General features: G+C 35.1%; 1 non-coding gene and 1 pseudogene across 1 annotated transcript; both read right to left on the reverse strand.

Annotated features, from left to right (window-relative positions):
* Window positions 1-6,568: 6,568 nt before the first annotated feature.
* On the reverse strand, window positions 6,569-17,867 carry LOC105146164 (uncharacterized). The gene is made up of 3 exons (XR_015548332.1): window positions 17,729-17,867; window positions 8,811-17,550; window positions 6,569-8,624 (listed from the first exon to the last, which is right to left on the reverse strand). It is a non-coding gene; the product is annotated as an uncharacterized LOC105146164 (transcript).
* A 2,740-nt stretch (window positions 17,868-20,607) lies between these two features.
* LOC147906602 (uncharacterized) lies at window positions 20,608-21,775 on the reverse strand (annotated as a pseudogene).
* Window positions 21,776-23,224: the final 1,449 nt, after the last annotated feature.

The raw sequence follows: 23,224 nt of genomic DNA on the forward strand, positions 1-23,224 counted from the left end.
CAAACATCGTCGGAAGTATAAAAGATAGAAAAAAAATGTTTAAACAAAAGTTGTACGATTTCAAGAGTACTTTAAAATTATAGATAAAAAAAATTTTGTTTATTGTTTTGTTTAACAAAATACCCATAATTTTCTTAAATTTTCAAATTTTTTTTTACCAAATTAAAGATTATTTTTTTATGAATTCAACCATGTGTAATAAAGTTATATTACAATATATCATTTTCGAGAATTAATTATTAACTTCCATAGCTTCCATATATACGTAATCCATGCTCATATGCGTAAGTAATATTATAAATAAAATAAATGTCATCGGAACTGTAAAATATATGAAAATTTGAAAAGATGTCTTAAGTAAAATTTGTATAGTTTTCTATATACTTTATTATATATGTATTTAAATTTTATATACAATATACATATATATGTATATGTATTCAGATTTTCTAAATATATAATATTTTTAAGATATATTGTATATACATATTAACCCTGTTATTATTTCTTTGACATTTATGCCTAAATTCTAAACAAAATTGTAAGGTTCATAACATATTCTCGTAAGAGTTTTAAGAATTTTGAAGTGTTTATACAATACCTTTATACGATATTTTTACAGACAGCCATAAGATCTACAAGAAATCATAAATATTTACGAATAATCTTACGCCTTACGATACATACGCATAAAATTACAATATTGATTATAAGTTCTTACGAGTTTTACGAGAACAAGTTACCTATGTCCTATGATTCTGCTTAGAATTAACCTATTAATTTATTCTATGAATAAAAATTTAAAATAATATTATTCCAAATCTATTCTTTTATAATAAAATTATTGTATAAAACTGAATCTTTAAAAAATAAATTTTAAAAAATTGTTATATTTAAAGATATATTGAATTGTTAGAAAATATATATTTAATAACTATATTTATATATATAATATATATATACATATATATATATATAATATATATATATACACACACATATATATATATATATATATATATATTTAAATTATTAGAAAATCTCATGTTTGAATCGTCATGTGTAATAAGATTGTGGAAGGGTGCCGCTTAATTAAGGAGGTTTCACAAATTAAAAAATATATTACTCTTTATTCAACTTTATACACCATGTACGGAGGTATATTTCGATACTTATGATATTTATTGTGGCGCTCTGCGACGCATGTAAGATGCGTCCGTGCATGTGTATGGGCGTGCGTTTGTTAGGTTCTTATGTTTTTTTCCTTGGAGAGTCAGAGTCAGAGTCAGTTCCAAAAGCTGGCATGTCAGCCGCGAATTAATCCTCCTTCTCTTTCTTCGCCCCAATGTCGTCAGTCATATGGGAGTTGCTGACAGAGAGTTAATCAGCGGCCCGATTTCCAACTCCTGTAATTTCTTCGGCAATGGTAGCGACGGTCTTGGCGGCCACATGTGTGTTCGGTACCCTTATCGTTTATGGCGTCTAGTCACATCGCCCGATAAAGAATCAATCCTCGAGATGTCGATTGTTAAGCGACGCATGCGGCGCGCGTCGATCCAGTACACTCAGATCATAATGGCCGCTCTGATTGTCTCGTCGATAGTACATGTCTCGCCTCGTGCTGAATAGTTTTATCGCGCTACCGCACCGTTGAGATCCTTTCCATATCTACTGTGAAACACGTTCGCCCGCATTTGAGGTCTATTTAAATAAAGTTTGGAAAGCAGGGAAAATCTCATTTTTCTCGACCAAGTGTCCTCGAAGCAATCATACCGCGGGAACGCTTGGAATTGTGATCACATGCACAAATTCATCCTGCACGCAGCAAGATCGCCAACATTTCTTTGGTCCTTCGAGCCGGATATTGTCAAGTATTTGGCCTCAAGAAGTGGCGAGCAGCAATTTGACAGTCAGACAAGATTATCTCATCGAGACGAGACAAGCGTCGCACCAGCGGCAGCACGCAACTCAACAAAAACAGCCGCATCTAAGCATCAGAGACGCAGCCCGGCTCATATCCTGACACAGTATCAACGTTTCGCGAGCGGAATCCTGTCGACGGTGGAAAACAAGGCCCGATGCGGATGACGTGCAACAGAAGTCATCCCTCAACGGCGCAGCATCTGCGAGAGGAACGTTTCCGTCCAACAACGCTCGACTGGAAGGCATCCAGCATCCGTCGCATCCTTTTTTTAGCATTAATTGCGTACGTAACAAGATAAGGAAGACCATTGTCTCCATTGCCAACCAAGTTCCCTTCGCCGCATCCGTTGCATACGCGCATACGTAGTTGCATTCAAGATGGTCGACCAATCAGAAGCGACGACACTTAAGCGACAGCGCGCGACCATAAAGGCATCATGTACGCGTATCAGATTATGTAGAGTCGCCATTAATCTGTCAATAGTGGCTCATCTCGAAGAGCGGAAGGCGAAACTCGAGCACTATTGGGCGGAGTATAACGAGGTGCAATCGCGTCTAGAATTATTAGACGAGGCCGAAGCGAGACGGTTTCGAGGAAGCATTCTATGCGTTATCCGCCAAGATCCGCGAGCTCATTTCCCTTCGCCGACATTGCGAACGTTCATCTTTTCTCCGTCTTCTTAAAGTGTTCGTGATTCAGATCGTGGTACGCATATTTGGTTGCCTAAATTAAATTTACTAACATTTTCCGGCAAATATGATGAATGGTTCCCATTTTTCGATACATTCAACTCGGTTATCCATTCCAACACCTCGCTCTCAAATACGCAAAGGTTTCAGTATCTACGGGCGTCACTCACTATCGATGCAAACGCTGTAGTCAGTTCATTAGAATTATCGGACGCTAATTATGACGTCGCGTGGTCAATTCTCAGGGATTGATATGACAAGCGCGTGATTGTTCAAACTCACGTCAAGGCTATAATAGATTTGCTGGCTATGGCAAGGCAAAATCAATCGATCTCAGAAGAATCTCTGACGGCGCCGCGAAACCAATTACAATGGCTAGAATCCAATTACAATCGCGACTCAATTCGTACACCACGGCTATCGAATGCATCGTGACTGATCAGGTTACTGATAAGATTCCGGTGGTCTCTTCGGGACGGGACGAATTTGATTTTCTGCGCAACATTCGTTTGGCTGACCCGCGATTTCACATATCGTCGGATATCGATCTGCTGATCAGAGCGGAAATGTTTTGGAATTTGATATGCGTTGGTCAAGGTCTTCCGACAAACACCCAACTCTCCAGAAAACATGATTGGGCTGGATTTTGGCGGATCGTTTAAGCAGCACTATACCGACCGCCTCAAGGGTTCACTCATTTCACGCCTCCGTAACTAATCCAGAATTACACGAACATGTCAATCGTGCCTGGCAAATGGATGACATATCTGCGCATTCGGACAATTACACAGTGGAGGAAAGTATCTGCGAGCATCACTTTTTGGACAACGTGGCTCAAAATTCTCAAGATAGATATACGGTCAAGCTTCCGATCAGAAAGCAAATGTTAAATAATATTGGCGATTCGCGTGAAGCAGCTCTCAAGCGATTGTGGGGCATCGAGAAGCGCTTCAAGCGCGATCCTACGCTTAAAATTCAATACGCGGCGTTTCTTGATGAATATTTATCGCTTGAACATATGCGACGGCTAGAGCCACCTATTGCGGAAGAACCAATATCATTTTATCTCCCCCACCATTGCGACATTGCGTCTCAAAACGATCGAGCAAACATCGAAAATCCGTGTCGTATTCGATGCATCTTGCCGCAGCAGTTCCGGCGTATCGTTAAACGCGCTTATAGTGGGATCGACCGTTCAACAAGATTTGATCTCAATTTTGATGCGTTTCCGTTTTTTCGCTTATGTCATCACCGCTGACATCATAAAAATGTATCGGCAGATTTTAATGCATCGTCCCGGACGCGCCTGCAGAAAATTCTCTGGCGCGACGATCTCTCTGCTAATGTCGATACGTACGAACTCACTACTGTCATTTACGGTACAGCTTCTGCGTCATTTCTGGCCATTAGGTGCCTTAAGCATTTGGCTGAGCAGCACGCTCATCATTCACTCGCGGTTCAGCATACGTTCTTCGGGATTTTTATGTCGATGACATGCTCACCGGGGCGGATACAGTCGACGAATTAAAACTAATTCGCGATGAAACTATTCAATTGTTAAAATTAGGAGCATTCGAGTTAAGCAAAGAGTTCGAGGGTCTCGAACTGCCCTGAATTGTTGGAAATAGACAATCCATGTGCCAGTTATTATCAGAGATAATGCTGCAGATTCATGGATTCTGGACATGCAGTATCAGGATACATTCCAGTTTCTCTGCAAACTTGAGACAGAAGCCCACGTTGTTGTCAAAACGAGTTATACTTTCCGAGGTCGCTAAATTATTCGATCCTCTGGGCCTTCTGGGTCCGGTCATTGTGATCATAAAATTCCTGCAAGATTTGTGGCAATTGGTCATCCAATGGGACGAGTCCGTTCCTCAAGACATCCACACTCGCTAGATCGCTTTCAGATCACAGATGAGTGATCAACTAAAAATACCTCGATGCGTTAAACTCAATGCCCATCAATCAATCGTGGAAGTGCACGGATTTTGTGATGCCAACCAGCGCGCGTTCGGAACTTGCATATATCTTCGCACCAAGCTTTCTCAATGACCATCTCTGAGTTACTGTGCTCAAGATCTCGCGTCGCGCCGCTCAAGACCGTCTCGTTATTAGATCTCGCGATTAGAGCTATCAGCCGCCTTGTTGTTGGCGCGCTTAATCAACAAGGTCAGAGAGTCATTGGAACTCTCGAAATCCCCGACTTATCTTTGGTCAGACTCGACGATCGCGTTAAACTGGATAACTTCTCCCTCGCGGCTGTAGTCGATTTTTGTAGCAAATAGAGTGGGCGAAATTCAGCGCTTAACAGAAATCAAATACTGGCGTCATGTCGCATTCTCCGACAACCCTGCCGATATATTATCGCGAGGGCTAAATCCGTGCGACGTGATCAATGCTGAGAGGTGGAATGGCCCCGAATTTCTAAAATGGGATGAATAACACTGGCCGCCCAGTGTCTTCACGCGTTTGGACGATCTTCCCGAACAAAGGAAAATCCGCGTAGCTATTTCCATTTCCCATCCTTGCGTCGTCGACGACTTGCTAAATAAGTATTCCAATTTAAATAAAATATATCGCATCATAGCGTATTGTTTGCGGTTATTCAAGGCACATCGGGAGCACGCGGTATCTGATTTCGTCCCCCGTTGAAACATCTATCGCTTTAAATTGTATTTGCACGGTGCAACAGCGAGCGTTCTATCGCGAATATCAAGCGCTAGTCAAAAACGAAACTGTAAACGCTTCTAGTAATATCTTATCGCTATCTCTCTTCTTAGATGAAAGCGGACTAATGCGAGTTGGCGGGAGGTTGAAAAATTCAAATCTCACGTTCAATGCGTGCCATTCAATTCTCTTGCCACGTAAACATATATTAACTCAACGTATTATAGAGCGCGAACACATATAAAACTTGCACACGGGTTTGCAAGCCACGATGGCTTTCGTGCGCCAGCACTTTTGGCCGCTATCATTGCGCTCCACCGTGCGTGGAATAATACAAAAATGTATTACTTGTTTTAGGGCTAAACCTAATCAATCAGAAGTCTTAATGGGCTTATTACCAGTCGAGTTAGCGTCTCTAGACCTTTCTCTCGTTGCGGTGTAGACTGCCGGGGCGCTCTTGTTACGTGAGAGAAAACGTCGAAACGCGTGGAGTCATAAATCATACGTTTCGCTTTTTGTGTGCTTCGCCACGAAGGCGGTCCATCTAGAGTTAGTAAATGATCTTACGTCTGAAGCATTTATTGCCGCCTTTAAGCGATTCATTTCTCGTAGGGGTAGAGCCATGCACATGTATTCGGATAACGGGACCACCTTCGTGAGTGCTCATAAGCAAATTCAAGAATTATATGATATATATAATGACCAATAAGTCCAATCCGAGATTAAGGATTTTCTGCGCGAGTTAGAGATTTCATGGAGTTTCATCCCGCCTAATGCACCCCATTTTGGAGGTTTGTGGGAGGCAGCTGTGAAATCTGCCAAATACCAATATGCCAAATATGACTCGGATCGTGGGCAAGGCTCATTTGAGGAAATGCAAACGACCTTCTGTAAAATAGAGGCGATCTTCAATTAGCGTCCCCTCTTACCGTTAAGCGCCGACTTTAACGATCTAGCCTAAGTCCGGGACATTTCTTGGTTGACACGTATTTGAATGGTCTTCCTTGCGTTGACTTGAGCGACGTCAAAATAGGCTACTGCGGTGGCAACGCATAGAGCCCGGTAGTATTTTTGGCGCAGATGGAGTAATGACTATCTTCACTTTCTAGCACGAACCAAATGGATGGCTAACAGGGGAATTCAGTTGTCAATTAATTAACTTGTGCTCAAAGCAGCCGAACCTAGCTCCACTTCAGTGGGCAATGATCCAGTAGGTTCCTCCCGGTCCCGCATCGCGCGCACCTGTGAAGACTGCCAAGGGTTCCTACGTGAGGCCACTGTCTAAGCTACCAATCAAAACTTAGTCTATTAGTTACGTTATTGAGCATTTAGGTTTAAGTGTCTACAACTGTTACTTTTTAAGTCTATCAGGTTTCGCCCAAGCTTCTCTTTACCGTGGAATAAGAATAATTTATTATATTGTTTTCAGTTTGCGTATTTAGACGTCAAGTTTTGTTGATTTTCAGTGCAATGACTAGATGCGATATTGAGTCGCATCGGAGCAATTCGTATTTTATGTTACGTTAAAGAGTTCATGCTTGTATGTCACATTGAAAGTTAATCCTTTCAAGGCGGCGTGTTCGGTACCCTTATCGTTTATGACGTTTAGTCACATCGCCCGATAAAGAATCGATCAATCTCCGAGATGTCGATTATTAAGCGACGCATGCAGCGCGCGTAATCGATCCGGTACACTCAGATCATAATGGCTGCTCTGATTGTCTCGTCGACAGCACGTGTCTCGCCTCGCGCTGAATAGTTTTATCGCGCTACCGCACCGTTGAGATCCTTTCCGCATCTACTATGAAACACGTTCGCCCGCATTTGAGGTCTGTTTAAATAAAGTTTGAAAAGCAGGGAAAATCTCATTTTTCTCGACCAAGTGTCCTCGAAGCAATCATACCGCGGGAACGCTTGGAATTGTGATCACATGCACAAATTCATCCTGCACGTAGCAAGATCGCCAACAATGTGCTTGTGGATGCAGGGTCGTCTCGGATCCCTGATGGGGGTATCTCTCGCGGGAGCTTTAATGTAAGCCTCCACGGGAAAAAGAGTAATACCTCGAGCGGCTTATTCGTCTTCTCCGTCGGTAGTCTTTCTGGTGTGCGTGGGGGACCGGAGCAGTCCCGGCGATGCTTCTGTGGCAGGGTGTAAACCTCTTATTGCCAGGAAGTAAATACCGCAGAGACCCGAATGGGGATCCCTTTGCTTCGCGAAGGTAACAAATTCGCTTTGCGAGATAAATGCAAAGGATCTTGGAACAGGAGCTCGCTTTGCGAGATAGCATGAATGCCCGAGGGGCTCACTTCATCGAGTTATGTCTAATACTAGAGTAGAGGTCTTTAACGAGCTCACTCTAACTCTAGTGAGAAAATGCTGAGCCGTATTTCTATGTGAATGATGAATTTCTTTCCATTCTTGCGCGCGAGTTGCTGTTATGTCGCGTAGCCCTTTCGCGGCGGTCGGAACTTGCGCCGAGCGGGTGCTCGGTCAGCGCGGCACCGGGCGAGCGACTCAGGGATCGCGCGCACGCCTCGGGGACTCGATTAGTGATGTTTTAAACCACCACAAAGATAATAAGAAATAACCTTCTAAATCACATATCAATCATGACATATTTTTCAAAGAAAAGATAAGTTTCTTGGAACAGATGATAAGAATAACTGTGAACATCTTATTTACTTGTCATTTATGTAATAATTTCTAAACGTACTTAATAATGACATAATTTCTAAATGTTTATATACAATAAATTCATATTTTGTATCGTTTACTCATTATATTCATTACAATAATAATACTCAGTGAAAAAATGTTTTAAACATAATGATTCTTGCACTTCATGAACATCTTACTACAGCTATATTACTGTAACCTTCGATATCACATGTTGTTGAACTTTTATCGAAACTAAATTCTACTGGATTTTCAAATGATTCTTCTGGTCCTTCGTTTGTATAACTATTTTTAAACCACGAATATTTAAATAAGTTGTGATATCGCGGAAATGAAAATTGATTATATATTATAGATTGTAATTTTATTATATTATTTCTTTTACGTAAGTATATATTATTTTCAAATAATAAAACATTATCTGAAAATCTTTTAGCAAAATTTTTCCAAATTCTAAATCCGTAAACATGTAATGGTTGTATTTTTCCTGTAGTGCTTTTTGATATAATCATAGTAGTAATATATTTTCTTGCAGGTGTTAAATCTGAAATAATATTGGAACAATGTCCATGAATTGATAAGAAGAACGCTATTAGAATCAATGTTTAGAAAATAAGCTTCTTCTAATCATATTTTAAAATAATCTGTAAGAAATATAAATGCTAAATTAATAATTATTTTATGAGATTCTTAAATAAAATATAAAATATATCATAGAAATGACACAGAAATTATAATTTCATCATATTATTTCGTTTATGCAAATTTATATTTATTTTTTAATAGTGAAATAGTATCTGAAAATCTATTGTGAAAGGAAATTTATTTAATTACCTAAAGTCATTTACTAAATTTAGATGTTTTTACAATAACATTTATTGATGTAAATAAGGTTTCTTGTACTCTTGGTTCAAATATATCATTAGTTTCTTTTAATACAATACAATAAATAAAGCAAATTTGCATTACACGATATTATTTGTCATATAATGAGTGTGTTGTTGATGATATAGATTGCACATTCTACTTTCTTTATTCCTTTATTAGACAATGATCTTCCAGAATGAATTTCCAATTGGAAACCACTTTGATTAGAATTTAAAAAAATTTTCAGAAACTGTTTGATAAGTGATTTCACTGTTTTCAGAAAATCATCACCTGTATTTTGCAAATTAACGGAATCTTCTATTATTCTTCTAGTTACAAATTTCGTAATTTTTCTTGAACAATTCGGGACTTTTTGAATCTTAATACCCAACTATGAGATGCTTTAAATATAGGATTTAAATTTCCTATTTCTTCTTAAGCTTATAAAGCCCATTTTCTTTGTAAATCGATATCTTGAATTATGAATTCTGATTCAAGCTGTAGTACATTTATCATGTGTAAATTTGGAAATGTAAGATAATTTTTCTATACAATTTCCTGAATGTAATTGTTCTTCCCATCGTCTTAATTGACGGTCAGATGAAACTCTTCTAAATTTATTTTGTATTAATTTTCCTTTTGTTATTATTTTTTTCATTAATATCCCAATTGCGTCAATATTCACACAGTTCGTCTTTTATAAGAACTGTCTGCGTCATCATTTGAACATTGAGGATAAGAATTTAAATTATCTTCACTCCATACTTCTTCGTCATCTTCAATTATTTCAGAATTATGTAATTTATAAAGTTTTTGATAATCGAGATAGATTTCTTCTGTTACTTCCAATCCATTATAGTGAAAAATGCAATTCAACAATAATTTTTGTATGTGTTCTTTTAATTCTATTTTTGCTTCAGTGACTGATATTTCTGTTAGATATACTTATAGATACTAATAAAAGTCTAACAACATTAAGTGGATTGATAATCATGTCTAAAAATGTTAAACTTTGCTTTGTATCGTAATATAAAAACAATTTAACAAATTGTATAGATATGATTATGACAGAACGACTGCACTGACTGAACATAAGATTGCTACATGAATATTCGTATACTGTCCATTTATTATAATTATCTTGAATGTATATATGAACTTATATTACCGCACAGTTATTTCTATCATTTATTCCAAGAAATTTATCTTTTCTTTGAAAAATATGTGATACGTGATTTAAAAGGTTATTTCTTATATCTCATTACACATGACGATTCTCAGACGCGAAATTTTCTAACAATTTAAATATACTTTATACAGGGTGTCCCACGTAACTGTGATCACGATTTTTCCGGCACTTCCGACGATTTGACAAAAATTAGTTTGGATAAATGTTAATCAGTTTTCAATTAGCTACAAATTGTAATAAAAATTTGCAAAATACTCTTTTTTAGGAAAAAAGTCAAGGTCACCCTAATTTTTTTAAATGGCACTATATATTTTTTACTTCATAATATTGTAATTGGTGTTAAGACGAGTTCAATGATTTACCATACTATGACCTTGAGATAACCTTACAATTGTGGGATTAATGAACGGAAACGTTTTCGTGAAAAATTATTTTATTTGTATTAAATTTTTTATATGGACTATTCTATAGTAGAAAAAGATTTTTGTATCTGCTACTTTTACAGACATGGATTCTTGTTTTTTAAATGAAACTACAAAACAACAAATTATAAACAAAAATAGTAGCATAACAAAAAAGTAGAACAAAAAATTATAATAAATTTTAATGAAAGATATTATGTAATTACAATAAGTGTTCAAATTGTAGTCCATTTTCTTGTAGATACAATTCTGCTCTATGTAATAAATTTCCATTAGTTACTCTTATAATGCTGTCACGGCAAATTTTTTCGCATGCTGTACGGATTTCTTCGCTGTTTTAAATGTTCATATTTATTTTTGAATTGGTTGATTATTGATTGTAAATGACCCCATAGAAAAAAATCTAGTGGTGACAAATCGGGGGACCGAGGTGGCCAAGGAATTGATCCGTAAGTGCCCAACCAACGTTCTCCGTATTTTGAATTTAGGTATTAAACAACAATCCGAGCATTATGAGATGGACAACCATCTTGTTGGAAATAAATACATTGCACAACATCATTCGGAAGTAACTTGTAACATTGTTGGAAGTTGAGAACGAAGAAAATTTAAGTAAGCTTGGGCTGTCAAATTCTATTCATAAAAATAAGATCCAATCAGACCGTATACTAGACCACACTAAACATTCACTATAACTTTCTGTTGAAAATTATGTTCTCGAAACTAATGGGGATTATCCTTCGACCAAAAGTGATGATTATGACGGTTAATTACATTATTAGTTGAGAACTTACATTCATCTATTCATAGAATATTTTGTAATATTTCAGAATTACTTTTGTATGACAATTAGCTATAAAATTTAGCTATGCAATAAAATTTAGACGACGTTGTGAATTAGTTATACGTAAATGTTGTACTTTGGTCATTTTGTAAGGATGATAACGATTCTGTTTTATGAACAGAATCTTATGAACAGAACTTTTAGATAAACCAGTTTCGGTAGCAATTGCATGAATGGAAGTGTGCGGATTTTTTTCTAATGTGCTAAGACATAAAAGTCTGCAGTTGTATTTAAATGCGGTTTGTTCTTTTTCTTCTTTTCAAATTCTCCATAATTTCTTAAATTCTTTTCAATGTTATAAAACATTGTTGCACACGAGTGATGTCTCTGTGAATATCTTGTGGCATAGAATTGCAGCTTCACGTGCATTCCTTTTACATTCACCGAATATTAATAGTATATCAACTTTCTCATTATAGGAATACATTTTCGACAAACTGAGACTGAACTATGATTGCTCTAACAACAAACTAAGACTGAACACAAGAGTTCACATGATCATATGATAACTTATACATAATCCTCAAAAAGACATTTAAACTCAATAATTGATAGACAAAATAAAAACAATATATAAAGTACCGTTAAATAAAAGAAGAGGTTTGGTAGGTGGAATATTGCCAAAGTGGTTCTATTGCCAAAATATTGTTCGGCACCATGGACGCCAACAATGAGAAACTCATTAATGATCAATAACTAGCCGTGTTACACGAAAACGTAATAATAAACCATGCTGTAAAAATTCAACTGAAAGTCATTAATTCGACCATTGCACACATAGACAATTTAAAGCGACATTCGAAGAAAATGAAAAGACAGTAGCAATATTTGATAAAATTAAAGGACAAGGATATTATTTTAATCGTAGATAATATAACTTGGACAAACATTTTACCTTACTTAAAGTAATAACGGACGATCTAATGAGAGACAGCATTGAAACGATTGACTACATAACATATATCAAAGAAGAGATTTTGTATTCTAGAGTAGTGCCAGTAATAAATATTACTAATTTAAAAAAGAAGCGATTATGGGGGATTATCAAAGGAATTATATTTTTCATTCAATTTAAATAGCCAAAAGTAGATGATAATAGAAAAAATTACTAAAATTAATGCTTACTATGATCGTAACAATATTTATACTATATTACGATTCCCTTTAACGACATCACCGATGTATGATATGTGACATCCATACCTGTGTTCCACCATGACAATATATTTGTATCAATAAAAGTAGGTAACGACTTAATAGATGTCCATTTCCATCAATGTAGATTAACTTTAATCTCGGTTCAACTTATTCTTCGTCTTTTTCTAATCTTTAGAACTAGAAAAAGACAAAGATTAAGTTGAATCGAAATTAAAGTTAATCTGCATTGGTAAAAACAGGCCTCAGACAAACACACCTACAGCACGATGACAAGCGAAAACGTAGGGGAGATCGGGACTAATAGACTCATTTTTCAATTTTGAATTTTTACAGACAAAATTAAGAGATTTATCGAAAAAATGAATTCTACACCAGTTACTACATACATTTGACTACCTAATAATATTTTAATAATAAGGGGAAACTGATAACTAATATGAAAATAACTAATATGAAAAACTTTTATAAAAATATATTTTAAACACAAACATTCGCTTCACAGGGCAAACAATACTTCTTTTTGTAAAATTTGTTTATTTCGTGCAAAAACACGTCAAATAAGTCTAGTTTTCGAGATTGGACATGAGGGAACTAAACTTATAATATTTACCATTGAGGAAAATCTCTTTAAAGGAATAAAATTTTGAAGATTATAAGAGTCGTCACTAAATGAATCATACAGTTCCATGTTGTGGTTAATCTACTATCCCCATCCGTTTATTTTTTAAAAACATAATAACAAAGATATACATAAACAAAAAAATCTGTTGGACTTTAAGTAAGAATTACACTTATTATCTAAGTAGAAATCAAATACGATCTCAGACAATCATATACGTAAAAATATACAAAAACTATAACATATACAAAAACTTTAAGAATTAAAATATTTACTTAGGTGTACGATTTTTTAAAACTGTGGCATAACTTCTATTATAGATGTGTCAGACAAGATGTTACAGCGGCAGTCACTGCTGCGTGTTCAAACACGTTTACGCATGTCTCGCGTGTTTTATTTTTAATGTAGCCTCATTAAATGATTATTCTACTTACCCCTATATTCAATTGACCCCGATCTCCCCTATTTATGTGAGCGAAACATACATACATTGTAAAGCGAATAAACAAAAACACTATGTGTGAATTACAAATGTACTTAAACAAAAAGAATCATTATGACAATTGCGATTCACGTCATCACATACATTGTGGATTTTTTCTATCTTAAAATTGTCGTGTTATCTGCTCTGAAGCCTCTTTCCATTGAGGCTGTTAGAGTATTTTGTTTCCAGTGAAATAAAGTATTCAAGGGTTTTCGGGGTCGCTGATTTCAAATCCGGACCCAAAATTTGAAAATTCAAAATGTCTGAACTAATATGGCGGATGGAAATGTTAAAAGTCACTCGATTTCGATGAAATGTAACGTTAAAAGTCCAGTTTCCATAGTCGCAGATTCCGAATTAGAAATTAGAATTTGAAAATGAAAAATGTCTGATTCAATTAAACTGGCGGATAGCAATAATATAAGTGTTCTGATTTTTGCGGTCTTTCAATTTTGGCTATGGCGGATTAAATGTTACGGAAATGCTAAGAGTCCAATTTTGAATTTGAACGTAAAATTAAAAAGTTCAAAATGGTTGTCCAATAATGGAAATGGCGGATGGAAATGTTACGTAAATGTTCAAAGTCTTTTGATTTTATGTAACGCTAAAGGATTTTTGTGTTCGTTTATTCCGAATCCGGACCTCAAATTGGAAAATTCAAAATGGCTAAATATGGCGAACAAAAATGCTAAAAGTCACCCGATTTCGGTGAAATATAAAGTATTTCAAGCCATTTCTTTTGTAAGTTTCAAAATTATAATTGAACGTCTCATGATATTCTTATAAATTATATAAATATGGAAAAATACTTTTTGTTTGGATATATCCTTGTATTCATTTACATATATAAGAAAGAAGAATCTATAAGGTAACAAAAAACTGTAATTTACAATTTTTTGGGGATTTTGATACCAGTTTGTATTTTTTCAAAGATGTTTGCGTTTTTTCTTTTATTCTGGAGGAGGAAACCAAAATTGTTCGAGAAATACAAAATGACGTTTCATCGGTAATTCAGCATCCTCTTAAGAGCACTTTACTCTTGAGAAAGCAATTCTAAGCAATGTATTATTAGATAAAAGAAAAGTGTTTGTTAGTATACAATGCGTTATTTTTAGTAATTTGTTATAAAATTTAAAATCAGACGTGTGCAGGGATTAGTTTATATCATAAGATAAGACCAGGTTAACTCGCTATACCGTATCTGTGAACATTTAATTACAATTTAACTCTGACAAAATGCTTTATATTTAATATTTCTATATTAAAATGAAGTAGAATTAAAATGTGCACTTATTTTTCTGTAAAACATTTTGCTATTTGATCATTACAATATAATTTTGAAAGATATAATTTTTATTGAAAAGTACATATCTATTATCTAATTTTTATATTTATTACTTTTCTATTATGTTTTTATTACTTTAATATCAGTTTATCACAGAGGCAATGTATACCGTGGTATATTGTACTAATTTATCCCACAATAATTTATCCCATATTGTACTAATTTATCCCACAAATACTACAATGCAGCATGTCGTATTTTATTATTGCAAAGAAACTATACAGTGTATAGAACCATTACTGGTATGAAAATGTAAAGAAAGGTTCTATTATATTGATATATTTTAATCATATTATAATAATTAATTGTTTAAAAAATTTGATGCCGAAATTGTGAAAACTGTACCAATGAGACCTGGTCTCCCCTATTATATAGTTTTTAGAATCGCTAATTCCGAATCCGGATTCCAAATTTGAAAATTCAAATTGAATTATTTGATGGATGGAAATACTGAAAGTTCTTTAATTTTTCGAAATGTAATATTAAAATTTCAGAGTCATTGATATCAAAACTGGGTTAAAATATAGCTGAAGCAATATGGGCAGATAGAAATATTATGGAAATGCTAAAAGTCTTCCGATTTCAGCTAAATGTGGCATTAAAGCGTTCATGGGATTGTGAATTTTGAATGCAGCTGATTTTGGATTCAAAATTTGAAAATTAAAAATGGCTGAACTAATGTGACAGATAGAAAAACTATGGAAATACTAAAAGTCTTTCAATTTTGGTGAAATGTAGCGTTATGTAGTTAAAGGATTTTTGGGGATTGTTGTTCCAAATCTAAGTCGAAGTTTGAAAATTCAAAATGACTCAATCAATCAATATTCAGCCATTTTAAATCAATATTCAGCCAGGGCGGATGAAAATGCTAGAAGCCTTCCGATTTTGGCAAAATGTAATATTAAAGTATTACTTGTAGTTTTATTTCAATATAATCATAGAAATGAATAATATAAGAAATATGTTTTATATCACACTCATTTTTTTTCACTTTATATACACTCATGTGTTAATTTTTTTTAAAATTTGTTAGGAATAACATAATTATCGTATAGACTTTCATTCTTTCTCTATACAATTACGATATAATATAACTAAAAACGTATGGAATTACATCTTATTATTATTCCTTATTTTTCATATGGCAATATTTTTTATTAAATTAATAAGTTAACGAAACGATTGTAGGTAAGATAGTTTAAAACAATAGACAAGATGAAATTTTTATATACACAGGACATATTTATTAATATGTAATACGTAATGCATAATATATTAATTGTAAATGAGAGTATGTATTGTAAATTAATTTTACAATACTAGACATATGTAAAATAAAAATTTAAAACAAATTTAATATGAAATGTAACCTTTCCATATTAATAATACAGCCTTTAAAAAAACTATAAAAATGTTACCATATATATCATTTAAAAATATCCAACACTTGATTTACACAATATGTAAATAAAAAAAAAATTATATAACATTTGAAAATTATAATTTCGTTAAGGCTGTTAGAGTCCTAGATTCTAATAAAATTTGGTATTATAAGGTAATCGGAATCACTGATTTCAAAACCGAGTTCAAAAAAATCTTGCACAATATCATAGGATTTTGGCCCTCGAAATTGATTAAATTTTAGTATGTTATAATTCTTGACTCATTGATCAAAAATGTCCATAGGCACAAAGCTTGAAATGACTAGGTTTTTTGTTATAGCCGTTTTATTTTATTAATGTTTCAAAAAATTTCTGTAATAAATTAAAAGATTTTAAGTAACAATATGCTAACCACTCTCAATATTTTCATTCCCACTTACACCCCACTCCACCTCCACTCCACCCCACTCCATCCCCACTCCTATTCCCATACACATACGCCCGCGCATGCATTTTTATATGAAAAAGGTGCATTATATAAAAATCGAAGTTTCGTGTGTGTGTGTGTGTGTGTGTGTGTGTGTGTGTGCGCGCGCGCGCGCGCGCGTGCGTGCGTGCGTGCGTGCGTGCATGTGTGTAATAATACAAACTATAGAAATCAAAGCCTTAAACGGTCTAGCCGGATCTTAAATGCTTGTATGATTCTTGTGTGAATTTATATTTTACGTATGTAGTTTTTAGAAACGCAGGCCGAAATGATTTTTCAGTCTTGAAATGCTAACTCTATTAAACTATCGCAGCAATATCACGAGTTAAATTGATTATCGATTTAACAAATTTTTGATGCTTATTCGCATCTTCGAAATGATCTTAATAATGTTGAATGACATATTAAAATCTGTAAATATATGATCTGCCCAATTCTATGGGCACTTTAGTGGAGATTTTGCACTCGATGCGCCAAGAGTCTTGGAGTTACCGCGCGAACCACACAACACAATCCTTATCGCGACGGAATTGATACAACAATAACACATCATTGCACGAGCATCGCACATAGAATCCTGTACTACATACGCGTCTTCTCTAACGAGTTCCATCTTCCGTAAAACGCACTTCAAATCGTAAACGATGAACGATACTCGTTCTTTATTGCAGTAGTTCCCAAAATCGAGCCACTTGTCCTCGCTAGGCAGTCGAATGGCGCAGTCGTTCATTTTCCCATAATCCATTGCGTGCAACTGCAATTTTTCTCTTGAGCTAAAGTAATGAAGGCATCTATAAATAAAGAAATTATTTTTCACTATTTATTATTAATATTTTTTTTATCATTTTATTATACTTAACGATCGCAGAAATATATTTTGTTCTTGTTCTCAGTAATTCGTAATATGAAATGGGATAGATTCTGATCCACGCAAAGTGGTTGAAACTATTACATAGATCTTGCACGTACAGCATGTTGACGTGCTTCTCCTTTTTATCGCCTGTAAGCCGTAGAGGAAGAATCTGTCCATTTTCGAAGCTACATTGATCGACACAGCATTCAAACATTCAAATTTCAGAATGTCTTTTATTGTCATCGGAAATTCGGTGTCTGCGGACATGATGATCTCGCTCCGTATATTTTTTAGCTGGATGTAGGAACGGCGACTACCGACCACGCGAAGTACGCATTGTATGCACACTGATCACCGCCTTCTTCAGCATAATTTCTTGCGGCACTTCGATGTGGCATACCACGTGCATGGGGATTTAATTTATTCACGTTGACAGTCAAGATGAATTTGCGATAATGCCCACCGCTATCACATTCCTGGAAATCTCTTCCAGAGATACCAACGTGGATTTGATGACGTATCGCTTGTACCATTCGCGCAAAGCGATGCATCGATATATCTCACTGTTTTTTGTGTTTATGCTTTTAACGACATGTCATTCGTCGCAAATTCACCGTTGAATGCGGTGTTCACTTTCACATATATTGTGTCTTTCTGCGTCTCGCACTCGATCGAGCACTACATTGCCATCCAAAAACGGCCGTGGCTCGATGTAGTTCGCATCAATCACCGATCAGAACACGATTCCCGAACGCGATGTCGATCTCTCGCCAGAGAGATCTTTCGTCGTCACTCGCGTTCTCGCCACCAACGTGTACGAAATGTCGCTTCTATTGCGACTTTGCACTCGCGAGTCGCGCGATTCTCGCCACCATGGATTGCCTGTGTCCAACGGCGAGGCGCGGACACGACAGAATTCTTCGAGCTGCTCGATGCACTCGTCGCATCGTTGCAGCCACGCGAAACACTCAACTAGAATAGCGATCTGGACGTACTGCTCCAACAGTTCGCGTTCCACCCGTATACGGTTTTCCATGTCTTTTTTTTCAGATCATGTCGCATTCTTACACGGAGTACTTGCACGTGATTCATTCACATATGTTGCAGCACCGCAGAATATCTAGAATGTTATAGTATTTTAACAGCTTGATATGTTCGTCTACTAAAATACACTCTTCACAATGACGGCATACTTGATTGCGCATATATCACGGAACAGTTTTTTAGAACAGGATTAGCTCCTCGCGGTTTTAATGTGGCATCACTAAATTGTCAGTTATCATCAAATCGACATACTTCTCACTATCCGCGGGAATCTTAATGCGCCTATAGCTACAGATATCTTATTCTCGCTTTTCATCAACCAGTAACACTTTCCCTTTATTAAACCGCAAGTTTTGTACCAAAATCTCTCTTCGAAGTCAACTTCTACCATTTTTTTTCCTAATCACCCGAACCAATATTGCTTTTCATCATCGTCATCGTCATTGACAACGACTCCCTGATTCACGACGCATATACCTATTTCTCAATTGCATAGAAACGAAGCGATCTTCGTGAGGATTCGGCGATATTCGCACGTCTCTGCTCTGTGGATCACAATCTTCATGCACATTTCTCGCGTTCGTTTACAATACTGTTCAGAATAGTTTTTTAATATGTACAAAGTGGCACATATTGCACGAAAATACAATGTACATCTCTGCAATTCGAGCATGACCTGCCATCTAGCACACCTAAAGAATCGGTATTGCTCTTCCTGACAAGATACATTCCCAATATCCATGTCCGACAAATCAATCATGCACGATGCACATACGGAAGAAACATCACCTATTATATAATAACAGTATATTATGCAATGTTTAGTATGAATATTCAGCGCACGGATTTCCAAAGATTGCTCAAATTCCTCTGCGTGATCCGTATTGTATTCACTCAAATTACTGATGCAACCAGTATCATCAGATTGTACTTCTTCATCTGACATCTCTTGGTTCATTATCTCTTCAACGTCTACTTTTATTTCTTCACCTGTCTCATTTATAACATCTGTAATTTATCACAGCTCCGCATTTTCGATATTTCTCGAACACTACATCATCCATGTTCTCAACGTTCGCACGATGGTCAATTATATTTTTCCCATTACTCTTATTACGACCGATTCGGTAGTCTTCCAACGCACCCATTATAGTGCCGCGTGTTTATAACACATTATATGTATATTTCATTTGTGACTTGTCCCTTTGTTTACCCCCCCCCCATCCCCCCATTAGATCATACATTATTTGACTGATCATACGAATTGCGTCACCTATGTTCGGTTTCAGGAGTAGGGATAAAATCGTAACAAAGCTTTCAAATATTTTTTCTCTGTCAAACGAAACAAGTAATAATTAGCGACTGTCTGCTAAGTTAATTATACGTTATCTCACATATTCCTAAATGAGTGCTCTATAAAAATTAAATTAACTACTGTGTTTACAATTTTTATTTTTTATTTAAAACAATTACTTGTGCAACTTAACTTTAAATTACTTAAATTACATTTAACTTACTATATCAACATAATGTCACCAATAATTAAATACAAATGCGATTGCAATTCTTTCTTAGGCAAACAAGAAGATGCTTCAATAATCAATCTTAAAATATGATTCAAATTAATACAGTTCCTATACCAAACTGATCCAGCTATTAAAAATAAAGTTTTTAATAGTTTAGTTAATTGAGGTAAAGTCGAGTCACCAATCTTCAATAATACTTGAAAATGAAAAAAGTTTTGTAAAAAATATCTCATACATAATAATAATTAGATAATAATATTACTTATGTTTATTACAAAATAATAATTTACTATTAGGTGTACAAATAAGTTTCCGCCGTTTTTTATCAAAAATTAAGCATTTGTGAAAGAACGATACATAATGTTTTACTGATGTAAGTCAAAATGTAAGTGCAAGTTCTTTTTGCGTTTGGCACGAATCTTCATTCAATAATGCTTCCAATTCCGCGTCTTCGGTCTTCTGCTACATTCTTTGTCTTCGACGTCAAATTCACCGTTCTTAAATTTTTGAAACCATTCACAACAACTTCTCTCACTTAAGGCAGCTTCTCTCCATGCTTCTACAAGCAATCGATGAGCCTCAGCTGCAGATTTCTTCAAATTAAAAAAGTAAATCAAAAGTTCCCGCAAATTCATTTGAGAAAAATCTTTTTGACGTTTTCTGAATTCATTAATAAGAAGTTTTACTTTACCATAAGAAAACCTCGATAGAAAATTTTTCATATATGCATCATAAAACGTATCTTTAAACCAACGCTTCATACGTTTGACGCTATAATCATCCTGATCCAAATGTATCAATGTATTCCATAATCGATTGCATAATTACAATTTGCTCAAAATTGTAATCTCTGTGTAACTCTCAACTTTCTCATCTGAACATACTTTGAGTCAAATATCAGACATTAGTGGCATCAATAAATTTACATATTTTACAAATTCTTCTATAAATAAGGTTTCTTTTTCACGGTTATCTATAAAGATCGTATCTTCGTCAAGATTAATTTCACAAAATTGAATCGCACTATCGCTATAAACTGGAATATATTTTTTCATTTTCACAAACGGAGGCATAATCGATGGTATACCTATACAAAGTTTCCTGTAGTTAACAAATTTACATTAGTACTTTTAGAATGTAATGTTGTCATTAATTGCGCCACAGGGCTACCTTCATTATGTAACCTGCATATCATATCCAAAAATTAGGTAATATTTTATAACTATCTTTCGCCAATGCACTATTACAATTTTGTACAAGCACATCTAAGAAAAGTAGAGAATCTTCTTTCACATGTGGATCAATGTGTCACTGCACAGTCATTGCACGATATTATATACCATAATTTCATGCAAAAATATCAACTGTTCATTTGAGATAAGGTCAAGAATAAAATTAAGTGCATGAAATGAATTTGTGCGTATTTCTTTCTCTTTATCAAGAGAAATTACGATACCATGTAACAGAATTCAATTGTGAATGTAAAGATTTTAGAGGATTTTGTAACAAGATGTCTTTTAATTGTTTCAAAGCATTTTATCTCACAGTTGAATTGTGATGCCGAAAACGTGGTGATAAATCCTGAAAATACATTTACATAATAATGTACGTACAAGGTCAAATTATAACGTATTAAACAAGGTTAAGTTTATACAAGACAATTCAGTAATTATTGAATTTAGTCTCCTCACCTCCTCGAGGTTGATAAAATTAGACTCATTCGACGAATTTTTGCATTACATAAACAAATGGCAAAAAATGTGTCGCTCTGCCTCGCAAACCGAGTTATTAATTATTAAAGTTGACAGATTAGGAAATCTGTTGCATCGATGACATAGAATGTTAAACAAATTTTCTGCTTTACAAACAAATATTTAACCAAGACAAATACTCTGCTGTAAAAATAAAAATTATATAGAAAATAATTTGTATTCTTAAAGCAAAGAATGTGTTCTTAAAGCAGAGAATTTGTGTAATTGAAGCAGAAAACACTTATTCTAGTTTCAATTACATGTTCTCATATCCTTCTATGCCATCGATGTGACAGATTTTCTAACTTGAATGTCATAAATTTTAACGATTAATATCTGGATCCACGGAATAAAGCGATACATTTTTTTTGCCGGATTCGTTTATTTCATGCAAAAACGTCGAGTAAGTCTAATTTGTGTAATTGCAGAAGCAGAAAATCATTTACGTGTTCCTCTATGCCATCGATGTGACGAATTTCCTAACTTAAACTATCTCACTTTAATTCAAAAAATGTACACTATTTTATCATTAGCCACAGAAAACAGACATGACTATATATTGCCAGCGCCACATTTGCCTCTTGCGCCAAAAATTCCAAAAGGACAAATCCCCCATTCCATATCCAGTGGGATGTTTCTTAATCTTAATATAAAAGTTTTAGATTCGATTTTGCGTCACAATATCTCGGCTCATAGGGCACGTAGAGAAAAAATAAAAATACTTTCATTATATATTTAGAACCAGATGCAATCGATTAAGCACACTTAGAACCTGATCAGTTCAGCCCTTATTGAGGTCCAATAATCTAAATCCCTAGCAACTCGTCGGCTCGCGTAAAGTAGCCATGGCAGTGTCGCTGCGCGTTGCTTAGCGCCGAAACACTCCAGATATCGGTGTTTACGTAAACACCGATTCCGCCGACCCTGGGACCTTCGCCGAGCCTTCCCTCTCTCTCCGTGCTTACAAACCCTCTGCGCCTCGCTCGCCCCTCTATTCCCATGGATTAGAATCCCCATATTTATATTACTTATAACTCATCACCGTGATATTTGAATGAAAACTGACATGAATGTTCGACATCGTAGGTCGTAAAGTATTGTTTATAAACACTGTACGCGTTATATGTCGAACCATAGCTTAGCCATAACACATACGTACGCAGCAGATTTTCAAACTCGATTTTCTTGAAAACTAATTATATAGTTTTATTCTGTATATTTTTTTTTACATTTGTTAAATGTTTACCTTTACACAGTCCGTTCCAAATGACTTTTCACCAATCTCGATGTT

This window comes from Acromyrmex echinatior, unplaced genomic scaffold (assembly GCF_024713525.1).
Source record: "Acromyrmex echinatior isolate Ae372 unplaced genomic scaffold, ASM2471352v2 Scaffold20, whole genome shotgun sequence".
NCBI classification, from domain to species: domain Eukaryota; kingdom Metazoa; phylum Arthropoda; class Insecta; order Hymenoptera; family Formicidae; genus Acromyrmex; species Acromyrmex echinatior.